The 24,163-nt window shown below is 33.3% G+C and overlaps 1 long non-coding RNA gene across 1 annotated transcript; it reads right to left on the reverse strand.

Annotated features, from left to right (window-relative positions):
* Positions 1-3,491: 3,491 nt before the first annotated feature.
* LOC108366980 (uncharacterized) lies at positions 3,492-23,338 on the reverse strand. The gene is made up of 3 exons (XR_001848186.1): positions 23,196-23,338; positions 9,453-9,456; positions 3,492-3,502 (listed from the first exon to the last, which is right to left on the reverse strand). It is a non-coding gene; the product is annotated as an uncharacterized LOC108366980 (long non-coding RNA).
* Positions 23,339-24,163: the final 825 nt, after the last annotated feature.

Consider the following 24,163-nt stretch of genomic DNA (forward strand, 5'->3'; position numbering starts at 1 on the left):
TATTTGAATGTATTGTCAGGAATGTATTCCAAGTACCATTAAGTATTTTAAAAACAAAAAAATTTTGACTAATTCCTAGTCCAGCTAGATCTGCTATCCGAACCACTGTGCATCGTTGGCTCGTCCAATACTTGAGTATTGTTCATGTGTCTGGTGTCCTCGATACCAAAATTATATTAAGCGAATTGTATGTTTCTTGGTTGTAAACCAATTTAAAACCGATAATTAAATGCTTTACTTTAGACATAATCATACATTTTAATGCAACCTTTAAATATAAAGTGAGCTCTAAAGTTACAGGTTTCTTGAGAAAACGGCCCTTACATGTGTTAATATCAGTAAATAGTTATTCATAACAAAACTAACGGTTTAAGTTACCAGTTTACTTGCTAAAATCGAGAAAATCTGGAAATTTCTAGTGCAACTCGCATAAAATCTACTTTTTATTAAGGTCTAACTTCTTGGGCGATCTGACCTAAAGCTCGGGGGTTTTCAATCGTTTATTTGTAGGTTCGGAGGAATAAAAAGACGGGTATTCAACAATGGAAAAAATAATGCGTTTTCGAATGTGAAAACGGCTGTTTAATTGATTATTTTTTTCGCTTACAATATATTACATTTTCCCACTGGGTGTTGGGCGGTGCTTATTTTACATTTGTGAGTAAAAAATACACTTTTTTACTTCCTCAAAAAAAAAAGAATCCTAGGTTTAAGGACAACGTGCTACTTATGTAACATTTCTTGCGAAAACTAGTAACCAGTACGTAATTTTTTGCTTAGTACTGGGTTTTCGTTGAGCGTAATCAATCAAAGGCTAAAAAATATATATTCCCTGGTCTTATATTTTGTGTTTGTGTATTTGGGTCTGTGTAAAATATGCTCATTTGTAAAAATTAATTTAATGGGCATTACTGGATAATTCTTACTAATATAAATGCGAAGGCTTTTATTTAACTACTCAACCGATCATAGTGAAATTTCTCACACTGTTTTCATTTAGCTCAACTCAAAAGATAGAATAGCTTTTATCTCGATTAGACAAAGGGGCGTGGAACCTCCCATACAAACGGAATTTTTCATACTGCATAGCTCTGGATGTATTTGTGCTAGAGTACTGGAACTTGGTATGAAATCAATATTATACTCATGGAAAAATGTGGGTTACTGGAAAATGAGCCGTGGAACCTCCCATATAGACTGCATTTTTTATACTACCATCTGTTAAAAAATTAACTTCAATTCAAAGTGTTTGATAAGGTAAATGAATTATTACAAAATTAATGTCGATCGAGTCCTTGTATCCCAGAAATGGTGATTCTTGGAAACAATGGTGTCATAACGGGGTTGACGGATAATTGCATGATCTACACTAATAGGAAACCATTATGAATATATCGTTTAAATAGAGTAGATATTGTCGGCCCCTGTGGTTACGCTGGTTATAATGTACTTCAACCAGGTTGACAAGTGATAAATTATGGAAATAAATTAGATACTATTGTGAAAGAAAAAAAAAATTATTTTGAAAAATCTCCATCTCAAGAGATTTCCGGAAAATTGTGATCCTTGGATTTCGGGATATTTTTAAAGTAATCCCGCGATACCGGGATGAATTCTTAAACATTGGGAAATAGCTTTTAGGAATATGAGTAAACTATTTAACAAAACTATTTAAAATTTAGAGAAGGATTTGGCTTCGCTTGGAATTTCCAATTGGCGTCAGTTGGCACAGAAGAGTAACGACGGCGTGCTTTGTTGGACTCAGCCAAAATCGCTTAGGCAGTTACAGCGCCAAACAAGAGGAAGAAGAAAAGCTTTTATTGAAATAAAATTTTGTAATAAACAAGTTCTTACTTTCCATTCTATATTTCATATTTTTCGGGATCCAACGATTTATATAAGCAAATCCCGCGATTTTCGGGATCTGAAAAACACCGGTATCCCGGAATTGTCGTCCCTAATATGTACATAAACAAAAGATTTAAAAAAATTTTTTTAGCATGCAGACACAGTTAATATGTAAGTATTTTTTAAAATCAAAGTTCCTTCAGTGCATGTATCAGGTGCTACATATATGTATGTATGTAGACTATATTTATATTTAGAAACAAAATTCGGACAAAAGAGTGGGTCGTGCTTCACTAGCAAATTTTTGTCAAGCTTTATATAACTCAGAGTTAAAAGTAAGTTTGTGGATTTTAAAAGGGTTATCATTTAATTCTTTTTACCTTCCTTTTTCCTGAATCCCTAATAAACAACAACAACCCGTGCATAGCTACAAATATACACACGCATGACTATGTATGTACATGCACACGTACCATCCATCAAGCGTGACAAATTCAGTGGTGGCAAATTGATGACGCAATGATAAGTGATCATCTGCATCATCACAAATTGCTTACAATAATAAAATGGATTGGACAATGTGATAGATAGTTGCAGCCACATGCTCGCAAACTAATGGTTACATATACTATGTATATTTAGGAGGAGCATACCGGTGTTTTGGCGCTACTTAAATAATTTCATTGAAATTAATGAAAAATATTGCTATAACCGAGCGCATTTTAAGCCCTAAATTCTGCATTTTGCAAGAACGGTTACCAGTACACCTACGGCTTCAAAAAAGAGGCTAAAAAATAGAAAAGAGTAGATGACATTTCAAGAGCAACAACCGGAAGGACTTCACTGTACGTGAAACGTGATAACAGGACAATCACGCACAAAGCCACCAACATTATCACTCACAGCAGCATCACAATGTAACTGGTGTTGCCAGCTGAAGGTCCAACAACAACACTTCTTACATATGTAACGGGTGATTTTTTTGAGGTTAGGATTTTCATGCATTAGNTATTTCTCCGGAATAATGTGCCTAAATGAAGGTCAATGTGCTAATAAATTGAAAGCCGTCGATAGGTACCATTTCCCTTATGAAATATATTTAAAGTACTTAATGCATATAAGAAAAACAGAAATCTCACGGAAAACCTTTATTTCTGTGGCGGATATAGGTTTTTTTTTTGGGGGGGAATTATTACAGGCATCTTTTCAGTGTCAATTTCAATATCTAAGTGTACGTGTAAAGTCTTTCTTGATTCATGGTACTACGCAACCATACTTTTAACCGGCGAAGGGTTGAAAATCTTCTTGCGGAAGTCGCGTTACTAGCTGGAAAAGTGACCAGAATTCGAAGAAGCTTGTTAATCAATGGAAAGCATATTCGTCGCATTTATCAAGAATTTCTGCTGTTGATTTTGGGAATGGCTTTTCGCTTGCCTTATTTTTTCATCGTTCCAACCACACTTTATACTCTCCTTCCAAATTGATACCGTCCTTTTCTAAGAGAAGTTCGTATCATTATTTTTTCATCAGGCGTATTATATTACCCAATTTTAGATGGAAGTAATAAGTTCAAATCAAAAACGTTTAATGTCTCTTTCGACAATCTTTCTCGGATATTGGGCAAAATATTATCCAATAGCGGTATAAATATTGGCTTTCGATAATAATCTACAGCGTCAAACNTATTGAGCAAAATATTATCCAATAGCGGTATAAATATTGCCTTTCGATAATAATCTTCAGCGTCAAACGCACAAGAATTAGCCCGAGAATAGTTGTGTTTTCGTATTCTCCAGCAAAAAATATCCAGTAACTTGCCAGTAACCAAATTTCGGAGAGTGAGCCAATATTTACTCCCAATGAGTGAAATATGCAAGAAAGTACGAAAACGCAAAACCAGCTAGAAGTTGCTAATTTGTTATTTTCCGATGCAATTTTCTTAGAAAATTAGTATTTTCCATCTTATTATATATTTAAATAGGTTTATTTTGTCAATTGCAACTCTAAAAGCACCACAAACAATTATTTTGTTTATGTGAATTAGATTAAGCATCATGCCATCATCTGTTTTTCTTACTAGCAAATAGTTGCTAGTAAAAATTTATCCAGTAAAAATCCAGTAAAACTTGCAAGTTCAGCTGTCATTTTTGCTCTCTCAATTTCCCCTCTTTTGCTAGTTTCTCGCAAGTTTTTGCATACGAAAACGACATCCAGTAAAAAACCAGTAAAATTAGTACTGGATTTATTGGATAGTGCGTATGCGAACAGGGCTAATTTTGTCTATTCGCTCTCCGAGGAAGGACAATGTCAAAATCCAATTCCTTAGCGATATCGGTAACTTTTGAAAATATATCAGAAAAATGTGTCAGCATTTTCTCTATACTTTCGAAGAATATTCACAGTGCCATTGGAGAAGTAAACTTTTAATTTTTAATTTTTATATTATCTCATTAATTTTTATTATATTTTTCTAGACAGTAATATTTTTATGCGCATACAAATATCTGCTTGCACAGCTGAAATTTATATTTCCTACATACGTGCACCGCGGAAATAAAAAAAAGTAGTATCAGAAAGTTCGATTTGACATACATACATACATTCATACAGCCTAATTCTAAATACTACCAGACAGTTTGTTCTCTGGGAATTTGTTTCTCTTGAGAAAGAAATCCTCCAATAATTAATTCCCAGAAAGTAGCATTTTCCCCGAAAATTTGGAAGGAGATAATTCAAACTTCGCAAGAGCTGTTTGATACTTTTTTGGCAATTCCGCCATTTAATATAAAAATTCCGCAGTGAAATTTTGTTCATGATAGGAGGAAAGGAAAAAGAGAGAAAACTCTCAGGTAGTTCCTGTTCAGAATCGGACTATGTACATACCCATTGTTTTAATTTTTCTCGTTGATGAAGAGTTTTACACGATTTCTTTTTCTATAAATAATCTTGTGCAAGCCGAAAAAATGGTTACGATTGAAGATTGAAATAAAAAACTTTAAATTTTTTTTCAAATATCTCGTTTGAGGTTATATATTTTATCCGAATTTTGCATTTTCGAGCTCTGAAGGGGGGAGGGAAACCAGCCTTAACACGTTTTCAAGGATTGTTTTTTTCTTTTTTTTTCTTCGGAGATATGATCTGTCAAAGTTTGCATTTTTTCGTGATTCTGACTAATCATGTACTTCTTAAACTCGTTATATCTCGGGTTATGCTCGTCTTAGAGACTTCATATTAACGTCGTTTTAAAGCTAAAGAAACGGGCTTAACATTTCTGTATATAAGATGGTCAAGATTATCCTAAAGCTAACTTAGCTATTAACAGTTGAACTTTTTTAAGTTGATTTGCATAGTGAAGGCCAGTAAATTGGGGATTTAAAACAAAACCATCGCAATCTTTATTTAATTCGGAAAAAAACGTGGTCAAAAAAATGGGCGTTTTTCAAGAATATATGTATTTCTTTATGACGAGATAGTTTATTTTGTAAGAATCAACAATTTTTTGTAATTTGTTTTCGAAAACTTGTGTTGAGATATATTTGATAAGCTGTTAAACATCGGGTTTTTGCAAAAATTAAAATTTTATTGCGGATTCCGATAGAATACCTATCCAAATGTAATATTTGTACGGCAAGTTTTTGAAGCGAATCGGAGCCATGACATAATTTTTTTTTTTTACGAAATCCGTCCGACTAAAAAAATAATGGCTCATATGTAGTTTTCAAAAAAATTTACGTATGAACGAAAACCATCGCTGAATCATTTACCCTGAATTACGAATTTTAAAAATATGAGGCATCAGTTCCGTTATTCCTAAAGTATTTGCAGATTACAACGTCCAGCTTGCGCAAACTTACTTATAACTAGCATTCAGGCGTTGTTGCGAATATTGGACAGTTCCATATGCTATGGTCTAGAAATGAGATGGCCTGTTTCTTTGTTTATTTAAAATTTGGAATTCAGGGGCAATTATAATTTAGCCAACTAGTTCATTTTTACTGAGATCATTATTTGTAATATTATAACTCAGCACTTTTTTCGTATCAAAATCAAAGTTATTCGTATCGTCAGATCGTACGCTTTTGACGCGAAAGTCGTAACGGCTTTTAAAATTTCATTATCAAGGTCACCTCTTTTAATTCTTGACAAAGTTTAACATTAAATAGCAAATAATTTTTAATTTCATGTTCTGCAGAATTTTCTTTAGTAAGAAATATTTCGGCTTCTGTTTTACAAAGAATATTCAAAATAGGTATGTGATTATTTAAATGTAAAGTGTATATTAAATGATATTTGCTTTAGAGATGAAGTCGCGACAAATTTGTTTAAACAAAAATGTTAAGCGTATACACAGAACGCGGAAGCCAGCTTCTTCTGCTTGCGTTTCTATGTTTATATTATTTATCAGTTTGAGCACATACGATCAAATGTAAAAAAAAATATATTTAATTGCGGATCCAAAAGAAATAGATATGTATTATTTGCATTGAGTTACTCAAAAATAGTGCCGAAAATCAATTGATTGGGCTTAAGGTGCCGCCTGCTTCCGAAAGAGCCGAAAATAGCACAATGCACACTCATTTTCCATCACTGCTATCTTGCAACAATACCGCTGCAGCGCGTTATTGCTGTTGTTGTTTTTATTACAGCCAACCAATGTCGATGGCACTGACACGATGACAGTGACAACAAAAAACCAGTAGCCCAGCCTTAGAACGACACCATGAACAATACTCGTCTGTGCCGTGTTGTTGTGCGGATGACAGAGTGCTTTTGTTGCTTCAAATCATCAATATTAACAATAAATACTCTCGAAATGGGATGAGGGTAGGTGGCGTGTGAGAAGTGCTATTATAAGCGTTTAAATATTGATGGTTTGTTTGCCTGCGAGCGCATGATTGTTTTCCTTGTCTGTGAACAGTTGGCGATAAACTGACGTTATATTGATAGTGTCGCTGGTGCAAAGTAGCGAATCCAGAAAATGTTGGAAAAGAAAGAAAAAAGTATGCGCATAAATAGGTTTTATATGTTGAGTACTGTTTTGTATGCAGAACGTGACAATTAAATCAATTTGAAGTGTATACACTGCAATCGAGTTGAAGGGATTAAGAGCGGCTCCATGTAGTTTAAGGACTTAAAGAATTGGATGTGATGTAATGAACGCTTTATAACTCCTATATTCCAAAATATTTAAACAAAATAACACCAATATGCAAAACAAAAAAGCAAGTACGAGATATACATACATTTTCCAAAGCCAAACTTTGTTTTGATATCAAAAATCCGAGGGGTTCTTATTAGAGGAAAAAAATTTTAAAAATAACTAGTTATTATGTTTGCTTGATTTTGAGCAACAATGCCCGAAACCCAAAAAAGTGTCGCCTAAACTAATCCAACATCTGTCTGGAACGCTCACCAGTTTATCTGCAATGCATAGCGGCATAATGCGTAGCGGGGCAAAACAAAAAGATGGCCGTGAGTGCACAAATTGATTTGGAGATCCCAAATCTGAACTGATTTCAAGTAAGTTTTTTTAACTGAAAGACAGTAAATTTTAGCGTCGAACTATCAGCGACTATTTTTAACACAACCTCTAGTTCTGTGTTTATTGGTGTTAAAAAATAAAAGAACAAAGATTTTTGCGTTTGAATGCTACCATTCTTTTAGAAAATACTTGAAATTAATTTCAAATGTCTGTTAATATTTTTAAGCTTGTGCTTGAAACATCAGAGTTAATTAAAAATTTATTACATTTGTTATTAACCCTGGAACACTAATCATATTTTTAATACGCTAACACTAATTATTAGTCGATCGACTAACATGTATTTTGACAAGATTTATTTTAAAGTTTTAAAGCATCAATCGTCAAAAAATATTCCGTACTTTATTATTCTAATACTTTCTTACCGAAATAAAACAACAGTTATGCGGTTACACTGGTTTACAGCAAAAATGTTCCATGGATGCCACTATCCAATCCCTATGTACAATTGCTCGGTGATTCCGAAAATGGAGTAAATTTATTTTTTCTATGGATACGTTTTCAAGATATTTTCAATTTACCGTTATTCTGCTTAAAGCAAAAATTGGTTCCGTGTAATCACGTATATCTTACATACCAATTTAACAATCTCTTCTTCTGTGCTAACTGACGCCAATTGGAAATGCCAAGTGAAGTCAAGTCCTTCTCCACCTGGTCTTTCCAACGCAGAGGAGGCCTTCATCTTCCTCTGTTACCAGCATCGCGGCCCGCGTTGAATACTTTCAGAGCAGGAGCGTTTCTGTCTATCCGAACGACATGGCCAAGCCAGCGGGGCCGCTGAATTTTAATTCGCTGCACTATGTCTATATCGTTGTAAAGCTCACACAGCTCATCGTTAAATCGTCTGCGATATTCGCCATCACCAACGCGTAAAGGTCCGTAAATCTTTCGCAGAATCTTTCTCTCGAAAACTCCAAGAGCCGCCTCATCAGATGCTTTCATTGTCCATGCTTTAACAATCTTAATATACATAAATACGGCATATGAAAGCTAATAGAATTCTACATAAACCGTATATACACTACTTTCCGATAACACTTATAGTTTCTGACAAATTAATTAATCAGTCCATCTTTTTTTATTTTTTATTGAAAAAATGAAAAAATCTAACTTTAAACAGAAGAGAAATTAAAAAAATAACAGGTTCTGTGCCAAATTTTGTATTTGTGCTAAAGCCTGTTCTGTTAAAAAAATCAAATTACTAATGAAGTAAATCGATGAATAAATAATGAGTGGTCAACTGAAAATACGCAAAGCCTGTTTGTATGAAAAAGGAACAGGAAAAAAAATTACTCATACGCCACGCACACCTGAGTAACACGCTTTTCTGCTCATATTTCATACAAAAAATCTTTGCGCATTTTCATTTGACCACTCATTATTTCTTATTTATCCATCGATTTTCTTTAGTAGTAACTTAATTTTTGTTTGTAACAGAGCACAGATGCAAAATAACCTGCCTAATCTTTTAAATTTTTCTTGTGATAAAGATTGATTTTTTTCATTAAAAAATAACAAAAACCAGAATAATTTATTAAATTATCAGAAGCTATCAGTCCTATCGAAAAGTGATGTATTTATGGTTTATGGAGAATTTCCTTAGCTTTGATTTGACGTTTCTTCTTCCAGGATTGTTAAATTGGTTCGAAAGAAATGCGTGATTAAGTGGAGCAATTTTTATACCCGAGCGCACTTGTGCACAAGGGTATATTAATTTTGTTCACATAACGGTTGTTTGTAACAGCCAAAATGAATCGAGATAGATATAGACAAATGTATACATAAATGATCAGGATGAAAAAAGAAATCGATTAAGCCATGTCTGTCTGTCCGTCTGTCCGTCCGTCCGTGTACACGATAACTCGAGCAAAAATTGAGATATCTCAACGAAATTTGGTATGTAGATTTCCCTTAATCCAAGGTAGGTTGGTATTGAAAATGGGAAATGGAATCGGACTGTAACCACGCCTACTTCCCATATAACGGTAATTTAGAGAAATACAAAATCTTCGATAAATCAGTAAATATTGAAGCTAATTTATTCAAAATTGATGCTTGCAACAAATCTTTACCAAGAAATACGTTTATGGTAAAATTTTGGAAAATGGGCGTGGTACCGCCCACTTATGATCACATATATGTATATCGGTAACCGTTCTACCAATTTGTACCAAACTCGGTATTTTTATTGTGCTTGCCACATTATTATTGGAATGGGACTAAAATTACGGCCGCTTTTCATATAACGGTAAATTTCAGAAACGCTTGAAACTTCAATATTTCGAAACTGAAGGACGCTAATTTACTCAAAATTGATACACCCCGGCTTACCATCTAGCGGTAGCTTTCGGAAAGGTGAAAAACATATATTTAAAACGTGCGCCGGGTATTTAACGTTCGGCTCCGCCCGAACTTAGACTTTCTTACTTGTATTGTTTTGAGCTGAATAACGGTAAATTGAAAATATCTCGAAAACATATCCATAGAAAAAAAAATTAAATCGATTTTCTGAATCATCGGGCAATTCCAAATATAAATTGGATAGTGGCGCCTAGAGAACAAGATCCTAATTAAAATTTGTGCTTCAGTGTTATGTTGTAGTCTAATTAACGAAAATTCAATTTCAAAAAATGCATTTTCAAGAAACTTCACCACAAAACATAAACTGTGTTAGTGGAATCGACTAACATTAATGTTCTAGGTACGGTGACCATCCGTTCTATTCTTTGCAGGACCGTACTGTTTTTCAAAGGTCGGTCCTGCGTGGTTTTTCAAACCTGAAAATCCTGAAAATGTACTGATTTTCTCCAAGTGTCCTGCATTTGTCCCGCATTTTATTCGTTATTTTAAAATTATCGGACAATGGATGGATTTTTTCAAAAAAGTGTTTTTTGGTACTTTTCGTAGCTTTTCTTCAATATCTTATGAAAAAATCTCCAAATTAACGTAAGCGACTTACAGCTCTAAGGGTATTGATGCGCCTCTTACCAAAATATATAACTTGTGGCGACTTCAATGAAAATTATTAGTGCTACAGGCGAAAAAAGTGAGATTTTAAATCAAATACGCAGTTTCATTTGATTGATTTTTTTTTTTATTATTTAAAAAATTCGATAAAGAAGATATATCATTACAGTAAACTTTGAGCCAAAGATAATGAAAATTGGATTAGAAATGTATATGCTATGGAGCACAATCTGCACAAATTATATATTTTTGTAAAGGGCACTTTGTAACTCGTCGTTTACGTCGATTCATGACGTCGATTTTTGACAAATAACAACGAAAAGTACCAAAAAAAAAACAAAAAAGAAGGGTATTGTTTTCATTTTGAACGACTAAAAATTTGCCTATAAAATAATCTTTTAAAGATTTTCACTTTTCGTGTAAGCTATTGCAATTATAATATGTTTTGCTATACTTTTATAAATATTCATGTTAAAAAGGATTAATATCAATGAAGAAAACGTGATTCATTTTTAAAGTTTATAATGTATTAAGAATTTAGAATCATAAATACTCTTTTGATATTTTTATACTACGTAAATATATGTAGGCATATTTTTGAAAAATTGTCCTTCATTTTGAATCCATATTTATGATCACCGTAGTTCTAGGGTTGTAGGCATATCTATGGCAGGTGCTTATAGCATATATATATGAGTCTGTAAACGGACGTCGTACATCCCAAAGGCATGGAATTTTTTATCAGCTATAACATAGGAACCATAAGTGACATAAACTTGAAATTTGGTATGCAGACCTATCTATGATAGGTGCTTATAGTAAGGTATATATGAATGAGTTTGCAAAAGGGGGCGTAGCACATAACCCACATAAGCCATAGCTTCGGAACCACAAGTCACATGTCCCCTTTAAGTCCTTCTTATATGCCTTTCGAATTCACAGTATTTCAGTATCCAATGTGCTTAGCTTTTGCAATGACAATAAACAATAATTCGTTAAAATGAAACTAAAACCAAAACAACAATTAACAAAAACAAATAACTTAAGGACGAGCACACCTAAAAGTTAACATTCTAAAAATAGAATTATTAAAAAAACCAACAACCACATGATCAAGTTTAAATAGCACCGGTACAGCTGCGCTTTATTGTAGTTGGCTCACATGGAAAAATTGGAAAAATAACAACAGTTTATAAGGCGAACTTAGCACAGGGCGTAGGTAACTGGCTGAGTCAGCTGGGGTCGTCGGGTCGAATCCCGCTGAAAAAGTCTGATGAGGAAATGTGGTGATTTCCGAAATACATAGCTATCACTGCTACCATTTTTTCAAATTGTTGTTGCTTTTCCACAATAGTTTCTCATTAAAAACGGCCTTAAGCTCAATAAAAATTGTCGAATGTTAAACTTAAAACTTTACCGAAAAAAGTATGATAATTGTAATGGACAATGCATTTATGTTAATAGATGTTTTGAAGTATTAAAAACATGTTGTGAAATAATAATAGTGTTATTATTGCAAAGAAATAAGAAAATTAAGAAAATTTACATATAACAACATTGGTACTATTATATAATTAATTGCATTTCCTTCCATTACACCCAAGCTATACAACTGTCCTACCTTATTCTGCTATCACGGGTATAGTAAAATTAGAGCAGAAATAAAATATAAGATCTTTACATAAATTATTTTTCATATTGGTATAAAGACGTGGGATGAAAGCTAGTTAGTATAATAAAGTACAAGTTGGAAGAAACTTAAAATTTTGATGAAACTCTGTCGAATTTTGCTGATTTTTGTAGAAAGTTTAAAAATCTGACTTATGAGATCTTTGTAAGATAACGAGCCACACTTTCACAAAAAGTAGTAAGCATTAAATAATCGAAAGGGAAATAGCCCCAAAGAGGTAAAATGTGTCTTCCCTATTTATATTTACGCCACTCTAGCTACAGCTTATGCTTTTCATATCCCCGATTTTTTGAGAATATTATAGAGAATTTCATTAATTATATTATTAATAAGGATCCCCGATTTTTTGAGAATATTATAGAGAATTTCATTAATTATATTATTAATAAGGATGCTGGCTATGTTTATGGTTCACTTACATTCTATGTCCTTTGTGATAACGAAAGTGCTGCCTCGTTTGTACGAAAATTTTTTTTTGGGCCATAGTACAGTGAGAGTCTTATTAAATGTGAAAAATCGGGACACTGATACGTCCCGACTTTTAAAAAATATTCAGCGGGACAATTTTCTCAAAATCGGTACTGCCCCACCAAAATCGGTACGAATGGTCACCGTATGTATACAGGAAATTTGTCTACTCATACGCCATGTATTCCCGCGCTTGCACAACCAATGTACGTACAAAAGTACGTTAGCATATATATATATGTATGTATACCTATAAGGGTTGCCGTTTTGGTCTTTTCCTACCATAATTAGTAGGTGTTTTTCTCGTTGGTAGGATGGTAGGACGCTTAAAATTTTGGTAGGTTTCTTTGCTTATGAAACAGAAAACATCTCTGGCTTGTGTAATGTGTCACTTTGTCAGTACTGTGAGTAGGCTTTCCAAATTTTGAAAATATGAATTTTATATATAGGCAGAATTCTACCAATTACCTTCGGCAATTATCTGAACTCTATATTCGTATAAAAAGTCTTATCCACTGCGTATCTAAATATCAAGTGATTGAATTGATGGATGTAAAGGCAAGTTTATAAATGAGATATTTTTTTTTTTTTTAAATGCAGTTGCGAATGGATAATATTTTCAACAATGACAAGGTTGTTAAAATATTTTAAATCACTGAAAAGAAAATCTGCATAAATATAACGAAAACTTGCTTACATTTACGAAAGTTTTCGCCATTTTGAGCCACGAAAGTTTTCGTTGATTGTATAAAACTGTTTTCGTACATACTACGAAAATATGAGACATCAGATCTTAGTACATTTTACGAACGTATTCGTACTATTTAGTAAGGAATTTCGTGCTATTTACTAAAGATTTCGTGCTATTTCTTAGTTTTTTTACGAAATTTTTGTAAAATGCACAGAATAGTTCGTATATTTAACGAAATGATTTTCCTAAAATCTGCGGTTGTTTCGTAGAACTTCCGATTGCTTTCAATCACCACACTGTAAAAAACATAAGACGAGTTATAACACAACACTTTCATTTTGTTTTTATTCCTAATTTTAAGCGTTTTTCTTTAACAAAATATTTTTATGTGGAGGCACTTGGCAGATTCGCAGCTTCTTCGATGTTTGTATCCTTTCTCGACTATAAATTAAAGGAAAATTATAAGGCGTCTGAAAGGCAAGTTTTAGTGAAAAATCATACATGTACTTACTTAAAATTTCATTAAGTAGTGCATCTGTTCCTGGCTTGGGCTTGCCGTTGATAGCTAACTGATGAAATTGCCTATTAATGAAGTCCAACATTGCAGAGCAGGGCTCAGCGTGGGCGATGTTAAAAACTTTGTATGCTTAAAATCATTTATCTACAGCTTTATCATTTAATTTATATTGAATTTTTATCCAGCAAAAGTTTCTTAAAGCTTTTAAAATTATATTATACGTCTCACAGTAGCCAACCATTTCGAAACTAATGACACGCGGTACATAAAAATATTTGACGAAATATTACACTGACGGTAATTTAGTATATTGTACGAAAATATTCGTCTGTTGTACGAATTAAAAAAAAAGTTTCTGCATTTGTTCTATATAAGAAAGTATTAAGTAAATCGTACGAATACAGAATTGCAGATTTCATAAATTTTAAAACCATACGTAAATATTACGAATGCCTTCGTACAATATACAAAATTATTCGTACAGAGATTTTTTCAGTGCTTTACGAATGTGTTTCGTAAGACAAACGTAAGATTTCGGTTCGAATGGTTCATAAAATCTTGTTTCGTTTTGAAAAATGTGTTCGTATTATGAACGAAAGTTTCGTACTAAGCCTACGAAAGTTTTTGGTACCACTTTTACGAAATTTTATTTTCAGTGATGGCAATAGAAGAGTGTTTCAAAAAAAAAAAACTTATTGTTAGTCATATTTCCAGTAAATCGGAGAATCTCAAAGTTTTTAATCGCAACTCGAAGAAATTAATATCAATCCCGCAGCGCGCAAATTTTTTCCCAAGCCCGGAGTCTCCTAGACCCAGACATTTGTCAAGGCTAATCGTGAGGTTTATTTTTACCTTACTTATGAATATATCGTTAGCTAAAGGTGAAAACGTGCCAAGTCCATTTTTTTAAGTTGTTCATGAGAGACGATAAATGGATGTAGTTTCGCATTATGTGTCATTCTGCTCACAAACTAAATTTAAAAAAAAAAAAAAGTGGTCTTTGCACCTTTTACTTTTAGGTAGCAATATGTATATGTAAATACTGCATAATATATGTATGTATGCTAATGAGTGATAAAAAAATCTATGACGGAATCTTATTTTTCGGTACGATTTTTCACGTCATTTACTCCGAAGGTTTTATTAAAACTATAAACTGCGAATTTTTTGCCACTTTTTCGGTTTTTAGCAATTTACTCAAAATTTTGAGGGTTTCGAAGTCGAACGGACCTCAGATTCAAATTCAGTTGGTGGAAATACATGTCGGTAGGTGTGTCTAGTTAAAAGCACACACCACTTTTTTGTGTGTGCTTTACGTATATTCTGCTCTTTTTAATTACTGGATACCNGAACTGCGAATTTTATGCCACTTTTTCGGTTTTTCGCAATTTACTCAAAATTTTGAGGGTTTCGAAGTCGAACGGACCTCAGATTCGAATTCAGTTGGTGGAAATACATGTCGGTAGGTGTGTCTAGTTAAAAGCACACACCACTTTTTGTGTGTGCTTTACGTATATTCTGCTCTTTTTAATTACTGGATACCTTATTTTAAGTATAAAAAGCAGGAACAATAAATGTATTTAACGCAGCCAAACGCCGTTTTCTTGATTAAAAGAAAAGGGAGGCAAGAAGCCATTTTGGTAGGTTTTTGAACCCGCTCTTGGTAGAAGAGAAAGCTTTTAAATGGCAGCCCTGATACCTATATGTAAGTAATTATAACCCGAACCAAAGTTCGTTTTTCATTCACCCCGTTTACACAGTCAAATCTTGGATTATTAGCAGTCAAATTTGTTGGGCTTGTTTTTCTCACATCCATGGAAAATTTAAATTTCTTCTGTGATCACTTTTTTGCTGCTAAATGAAGCAATTTAATTATGTGTATGTATTTTAGCTTAATATTTTATTTAAAAATACCTTTGCAAACATTACCTTGACATCATAAGTTTCTCTTCTTCTCAAAAATAATCGATAGAACAAGGCTGGACTCCAAAAAGTTCGATTTTAAAAAATGAGGTACCAAATATAAGGGATTGGGCTGTTGATGTGTTACTTTTTCGAAAAAATTTCCACCTGTGAAACGATTAAATTCAAATTATTTAATAATCATTGCCATCAGATCCGCACCGTTCGTTCGATTTTCAAAAATGAGGAGCTGCCACATTATTAAGGTCAACAAACATTAAGGTCAAGTTATTTAAAAAGTTAAGCCAATTATTACAAATGGTTATCAAATGAAATGGTTTTAAAAAGTTTTGTTTCTTGACTTTACTGTAGAAGAGGTGTCACCTGTTTAAAAAATTAAATTCAGTTTGAATTAAGGGAATAAGATAATAGAAAGAAGGCGCAGACGAAAAATTTTAAGAAGGTAGTAGTTTGTAAATATTTTGAAACGGGTTGCCACCTGTTTGAAAGATCGACTTTAGTTAACTTATACACAATGAAATATTAAAATATTTGAAACAAAAGAGCGTTAAGAAATCTTTAGTTTTAAAATTAAAATCATTTTTGAGGTGTTTAGGAGGGTTGCCATCCGTTCAAAAAGTTAAATTCACATTATTTAACAAGTCTAATGAATTACTAAAATATTGGTATCAATCGAATAAGGTTTGACACGGCTTTATTTCTGACATGTTTAGAAAATCAATTTATTTCATCAGTTAGTTAAAATATGTATCAAAATGTCAGAAAAGGGTTATTTAAGAAGGTTTTAGCTTGAAACTATTTTTGAAGGGGGTTGCCGCCTGTTTAAAATGTCGAATTTAATTAACTTATACCCAAACTATTTGAAATATGAAAATACGGGCGTCAAGCTAAAGAATGTTGAAAAAACACCTAATATAAACTCCAACTCAATTTAAATTAAGGCTATTAGGTAATTGAAATATGTACACACTTGGGTATTAGACGAAAGAGATTTAAAAATATTTTATTTTGAAAATACTTTTGAAAAGGATTTTGAATAGTCGTCGTATTTACTTAACTTATACGCAAGTTTCATGATATATTGAAATATAAGTGACAAAGTAATTAGATTTTCACCGTTATTTCGGATTTAAATATGAGAGGTCGAAGTAAGGGTTTTTTCCTGTAGATGTGCGAGAAGATTTAATTTTTTGAAGTGAGGTCGCACTCTAGACCGATTAATCGGCATCGGCATCGGCATCAGCATAGACTAGTATCGGCACAAAATTGACCATCGGCATCAGCTTTTTTTTGCCGATTCTTTGGAATTTATTTTCATATGTTCAGGTGAAGCGACAGCTAACATCAAAAAACATTTGCAGACAGCTCACAAAAATATTTTTTTTTTTTTGGTTGAATGTGTTTCATATTTGTTTCATATAAAGGTATGTTCGAAAATTTTCTTTTATATGGACAACACTGCCAGCAAAAAAAATTGCCAAAAATTAACATGATTTTATAGCAGCTCGAAGCTTGCACTTCATTATACTAGAGTTAATTGGTCTACAAAACTACATACCAAAAATTCTGATTAAAATGTTTGAAATTTTGGTGAAAATAAGCAGAATTTTTCTAATTTTTGTACAAAGTTTGAAATCTGAATTTATATACAGACCAATTCTTAATATTCCCGGGGAGTTTGTTCTCCGGGAATTTGTTTCTCCCGTGAAAGAAATCCTCCAATAATTAACTCCCAGGGGGTAGCATTTCCCCGAAAATTTGGATATTATCATTGGGAATCTGTTGAAGAGAAACAGAGTCTTCCGATCGAAAAATATAGATTTTCAAGCAAAGTTCTTTTCATGCAAAACTTTGAGCGCTTTGAGTGACCTCTTAATATGTTTTGATTTCAAAATAAGAAATATGGGTATAGTTTTTTCGATATAGAACAATCCCAGGGGGTGAGAGCACAAACATTCCGACTTTGATTTTATGAATTAAATCATTTATTTGTAATTTTTTATGGAATCGGTATGGGTATCGGCCTATTCTTTTCCCATAAGTCGATTAATCGGCATCGGCATCGGTACCTGAAAAAAAATTGGAATCGGTCGGACTCTAGTGAGAACAGCTGCACGGATTAAGATGAAATATGACACTCGGATCGCTTATAAGTCTGACTAGCATTTGGAATAGTTTCTAGGTTTTGGATTTAAAATTTTGGACGTTTCAATGCCATGCGGGTTCACTAGTATAACCTATGACCGAAAGAGATTTTTTAATATATCCGTGTCATTTAATAATTAAAGTAGCTTGAGTGACATTGGAAGGTTTGACTCTGATTTAAAAAATAATCAGTTTTCCTTGAACATTTTTAACTGACTTCAAAGGAAGCAGAAGGTTATCAATTCGTTGGAACATTTTTTTTATGTAGATATGTTACCGCATAACTTTGAACCCTATATTTTTCTATGAGGATTGAAGTCGGTTGTGTTTTCTGCTTAAAAATTACTTGCTTCTATTAAAGGGGTATCTTGAACTATGCCAATGGCTAGTTTAACGTTAAAATATTTTTTGGGAACCCAATGAAATTTTGCTTTACAAGGAAAGGAGCCTACTTTTATTGAACGGCACAGATATGCACACATTCGTGCAAACTAAAACTTTGAAAAAACTGTAATAGGTACTAGGAAAAAATTTTAAGCTTGCCTTAATGCAACGATAAAACTGGTCAAATTTAGGGTAACAATTAGGGTATTATCAGCTGTGGATCTTTCAAATATATATTACTCTTAGGGCCGGTTGTTCAATGTCTGGTGCATATAACATGTGAGCGATAAAACAGTCGTTACATTTAACCGCAGCTTCTACCTCCGATTTGTGTTAACCAGACATTGAACAACCGGCCCTTAATCAGCATTTCACTTACCGGCACACCAAAGTGGATTTTAAATGTCTGAAATGAAGTTCTCATTACCAAAATTCCATTACAATTCCTCACTAACTTACTAGCAAATACATACATACATATTGTATGTTATCACTTGGCACCAGAGAAGTATACTCGTTACTTTAAATATAAAACATATGCCGTCGACTAAATGCTTAAGTCATTTTGACCGCCGTGGATTCAACAAATACGAGTTTTAAAATTTTCTGGTCAAAGCCCTAATCGCATCAAGTTCAATATCCGTAAGCAGTTCTTCGAACTTGGAGAGTACTATACTTTCTAGGCATTTGTTTAAGTTTTCCACATATTTCGTTCTACTTTGCCGATAATGTTCACATTATGTTCATACACCACCATGAAATGTATCCCTTGAGACATGGTTCCACAACCGGAGTGTCACGGACATGGTCGCACATAAATTACTTTTTCTTTTCTCCTCTTTTCTTCAGCCTTTGATGGAATAAACTTTAGTATTTTAAAATTTTAAGCAAATACACTTTTTGTATTTGTTGTTAGTTCTAAACTTAGCTTAACTTTTTTTGCGGTTGAATTGTGCACTTTTTGCGGAAAGTTTGCACTGCCATCCCAAGACAACACGATCGCTAACAAATGGATGGATAAAAAATGAATGGGAAATATGAAGAGCGAGAAGTGAAGGCTGTGGCATCGGTTCCACTAAATAAGTATTGAAAAAAGTTGTAATAACTATTTTTGACACGTTTCATGTTGCCAACTCTAAATAAGTTATAACAGCTACCACAACCACTGGCGCTGATACATACATATGCACACACAGTTAAGGTATTGGGCAACATATGCCAGCCTGCCACAAATATCGCACACATACAGATATTTTTCCACTTTTTCGTTGTTGTTAATGTTGAAATTTTAACACATTTTTAGTGCCAAAGCGCCAACAAGCAAAATGCACAGAAGGGAGCAGGAAAAAAACTAGCGTAAAATACCACCAATGAGTATGCCTGTTTGTTTTATGCTCCTATCATAGTTTCACTAGGATACCATATTTTGTGTGTGTCAACTTGCAAGGCAATATAAATGTCAAAAATGTCAACTTCACAATAACAATAACAACAGTTTGCAAAAAACATACAAAATTAACGTTTTTAAAGAAAACACTGAAAATGAAAATAAAGTGAACTTATGAATGTATGTATGTATAATGTGTTGTATTTTATATTCTGTTTCGACAATTTTCCAAATTTTCTATGGTCACACAACTACATCCATCAAAAATTATCCCAAGCTAGATAAAAATCCATCAATTAATTTGTTTGAGTCCACCTGCATAAGAATATGCTTTGAATATTTAATCATGTATATCTTATGAAATCAATTTGAAGCTTCGAAATTGCAATGGTCGAATATTTCAAAGTAAAGACTATACTACTTAAAGCGCCGCCTGAAAAACTCTTTTAGTCAAAGTTTTTAAAAGGACGTATTAAAATCATGCGAGTTAAAAACTTCTCTATCATTAAAAAAAAAAAAACTACTAATATTTTGGGGTTTTGGCCGGATACGTTCTCTTAGCCCTTTCGGTGTCGAAAAAAATTTACGGTAAGGTAAAAATGTAAAAATCTAGTTTGTTTGTTGAAAAATCAACCCCCTGAAGATGAGAAAAATATTTTTTTCCGGAAAGCTTGTCGTTGATAAGTTAAAGCTTGCTCCGCTGAAAAATTCTGATGAGGAAATGTGGTGATTTCCGAAATAGCTATCACTTCTACCATTTTTTCAAATTGTTTTTGCTTTTCCACAATAATTTTTCGTTAAAAACGGACTCAAGCTCAATAAAATTTTTTCAATACAACACTAAAACTTAAATAAAAAAACTTTTAAAACTAATTTTGTTACAACTAATTTCTTTAATGCTACTAAATAGAAAGCTTTCCAAGGAAAATTTGATAAATACAAAATAAGAAAGATGAAAGGGAGTTAATCAGTCGCATATTAGCAGCAGCCATATGGAATGTCGTTATATTCAACAAATCCATTGAAAGGGATAGCCTTGATGGGGCGCTTTAGAGATTTTTTTGATCGCCGCATAATAGCATAACCTTCTTATTCTTTCACAACATCTTGCGTACTTTCTTCTACTCTTACTACCCGTTATCCGCACAAAACCTACCCGTTTCGTTTATTTCACCTCTTCTCCTTTTTCCGCTTTCTTTACCTGCCGCATCCAGTCGAGCAGTCACTCAATCATTTTGATTCCGCTTGCGCATTGTCTGTGGCATAACTATAGCACAAAAAAGAGGACGAACAATCAGCTTTTGACATGAAAGTGACAGCTAAGCTGCGCAATCTGCGGTATGCAAAGTACAACAACGAAAATGGCTGCAAAATACACATAGCCAACAACCAACCAACAAAAATATTATCTTATGTTTAGAAAATTTCTTTCGCTATTTACGTACGTGTCAGTAGCAAGCATAAGCTGACTATCTAGATTTTCGAAAGCTGATAAACGTTTATATCCTTTTTCAAATGCTTCTTATCCATGGGGAGTATATAAAGTGGCGAACGCAAAATTTCAATGTCTGACATACAAAAGTATCAAATTCAGGTAGCAACCTTGCTGAAAAATGATTTAGGATAGCGAGGTTGAGGAGAAAAACGAAGATATTTATGAGTCAAGAAAAGCATCAAATGCATAGAATTTGAAGGTAAAGATAGTTCACGACTTTTCTTGAAACTCTAATTGGAAAAATTAGAGTTTTTTTTACGAACGCTATTTGCTTTTTAAGTAGCTTCATGTCTAAAATTAAGGAAATTAGCAAAAGCTCACACAGCAATATTAAACCCATGTAACATTTTTATGTGCATTACTTAAAATTAGTCGGGAGAAAAGAAGCGCAATATAACTTGGCAAATAAGGAAGGTAACAGACATTAATGGAGCACTTGTAAAACCGAGCAGTTGTTTACTCCGACCAGTGAAAGTTGAGTAATGAGGTACAGGAAAGAGCAGAGCACATTGTGTGCCACTGTGAAGCCTTTACCTGATCCAGACTTCGCAAAGATCACCGTAGCTATAATCATATGACCAAGCCTTCGTTAACAATACCAGGATCCGAGAAGACCTGCAACCCAATTAGTACTTGTTGTAGTAAATCGTCCTCGGTCACAGTAATCTTTAAGCAGCTTCACGAACGATTTTTTAAATAGACTCACTCAAAAGTATATGACTTTAATGCAGAGAGTATTTAAATTGGAAGCATTTAGAAAACAGTCGATTTATCAGAGCTAGATCAGATTCATTCGAACGGTAGATATTCTTGAAAAAGGCTCAATTCAAATAAAAATTAAGAAAATTTTAGCGACATATTTTTATTTGTCGTATCTTTAAAGCCTTATTGAAGTTATTTCAAGAACGAAACTCATACGTTGATAGAGTGTCAAAAAGTTTTTTTTTTTGTATTGCGTCGCAATATAGTTTCAAATTTCTCACGTGGTCATACTCGGATGCATATCCACATCTTGGTGGGCGCGTACAGTGGTATCAGTTCAGGTAAACCTGTCTAATACCACTATAAGCCAATGTGTTTTAAAACTGATTTGCAGCAACAAACTTGAATGTTTCTTGTATCCCTGTATTATGTGCCCCCGTTGCATCTGATTATTTCATTGGATAGACGAGAATGCTGCTTTTTGATTTAACGTTTAAATAATTCTCTTTTTGCTCGCATAACTACTTCAATGGAGGTAGAAATTCGTTGCATTATTTGATAAGAGGTTTATCGTTGGATTTTGTAATGAAATAGGAATGGTCGAAGTGAAAATGGAAAACTTCAGCAGAACCTATAAAATAGGTTGGTTTAAACAAGCCGAAAAATTCATGCACAATTAATTTAGCTGCATATATATACATATGTCACCGGCCAAACCCGATCTTAGGACAGACTAGTATTGCCTAGGCTAAACTAGATCAGGCGCCACAGTGTTTTTGAGCAGAACTCCTTTCCGTGTAAGCGGCCCTCGGCCGTGCTTCAAGCAAAAAAAAACCTTCATCTGTCCAACTCCAGCTAAGCAGACCACAATATTGTTGCGTCAAACTTGATTTCGCATCAATCGGAACTGCTTTGAAGATATTTTATTTCAAAAATACATGTAGGAGGGTTGCCACCTGTTTTAAAATTTTAATATAACTTGAATCAAATAATAATTTGAAGAAGGTTGCCACCTGTTTCACATGATGCAACTAGAATTAAGGGAATTAGTTAATTATATATGGAATAATTTTGCTATCTGTTTAAAAAGCCGAATTCATTTGAAGTATACAGAAGTTACTGTATGAAATATAAATTATGGGCGCAAACGAAGGAGTATTAGGAAATATTTAGCTTGAACATTAAGAATATTAAAAAGGGCTATCACCTGTTTAAAAAATGGGTACCACTTGAAATGGGTTCAAAATTTAATCCAATAAAACCAAAAGGAATTTGCAGTTTTTAACCTGAATATGCTCTTATTATTATAATTTTTCTATCTTTATTTATGTATGTTGTAACTATCAATATCTTATAAAGAGAAGTGTAAAAATTCGAGGATGTGGTGGTTTACATATTAGTCCTTGATATATTAAAAAAAAAAAAACTTTATAAACTTCCAAGGATATTCAAGGATAAGGTTTTAAAAGGACATTTTCAACACTTATTTGTCCTGGTGCACCAAACAATCAATTTTTGTTTTCAATTCTACAGAATTTTTCCTCTTAATTGATACCCATATTGTTACTCTGCAACGCACCAAATCCGTTAAAAAAAATTTTTATTCAATCATATCCTAGAAATTTCAAAGTTCTTTAAAAAAATCCTGATGTCAGAGAGCAAACTTAAAAACGCATTTATACTGTATTTGCCTCCTAGTTTTGAGAATATATTGATTTTTTCGTTTGCAAAATTGACTGTCGAACGGTGTTATCACAACACATTTCAGCGATAATAGTAGGTATCTTTGTGCGGGGCGTATGAGTAACAATACGGCTGCAGAACCGCTTTTAAAACTTATTGTTAAACGTGGCGTATGATAAACATTAACGCTTGGAATCGTTTCATTATCAAGTTGGAATTTATCGAAAATTGCCCCACTACAGGATGCATTTGCAATCGCTAACACTTGCACATTACTAGTGTTCTATAAAGAAATGTTGTACGCATTATTTTGTTTCTAAGTTTCTCGTCGCCCAACTTGGGGCAGCGCTTGTAAATCTCAATTTTCATATACCTGTAATTGCGCATATTGATTGGATTTTTCAATCAACACCAATCAATATGGTCTAATGATGTTAGCCTGCTTGGCAGAGCGAGCGCATCAGCACTTTGATTTGATCATCATCAGCCATGTTTTGCGCTTCCGTGCGCAAACTAACACTTTCATCACCCCGTACACTCGTTAATATGCATATGTATGTATGTACATTAGAGTGGTCCAATTTTTCTATGGGGGAAAAAAATTCATCCTAGTTTCCTTAGTTTTTTCCTTTTAATATTTGTGATATCTATACCAACTTTCATACTGCAACCAATACAGGGTGCTCAATGACCTTGAAATGCGCTACTGGATCGCTGTGAA

Source organism: Rhagoletis zephyria, unplaced genomic scaffold, assembly GCF_001687245.7.
Source record: "Rhagoletis zephyria isolate East Lansing unplaced genomic scaffold, Rhagoletis_zephyria_1.1 Rzeph_scaffold_02477, whole genome shotgun sequence".
Taxonomy (NCBI): Eukaryota; Metazoa; Arthropoda; class Insecta; order Diptera; family Tephritidae; genus Rhagoletis; species Rhagoletis zephyria.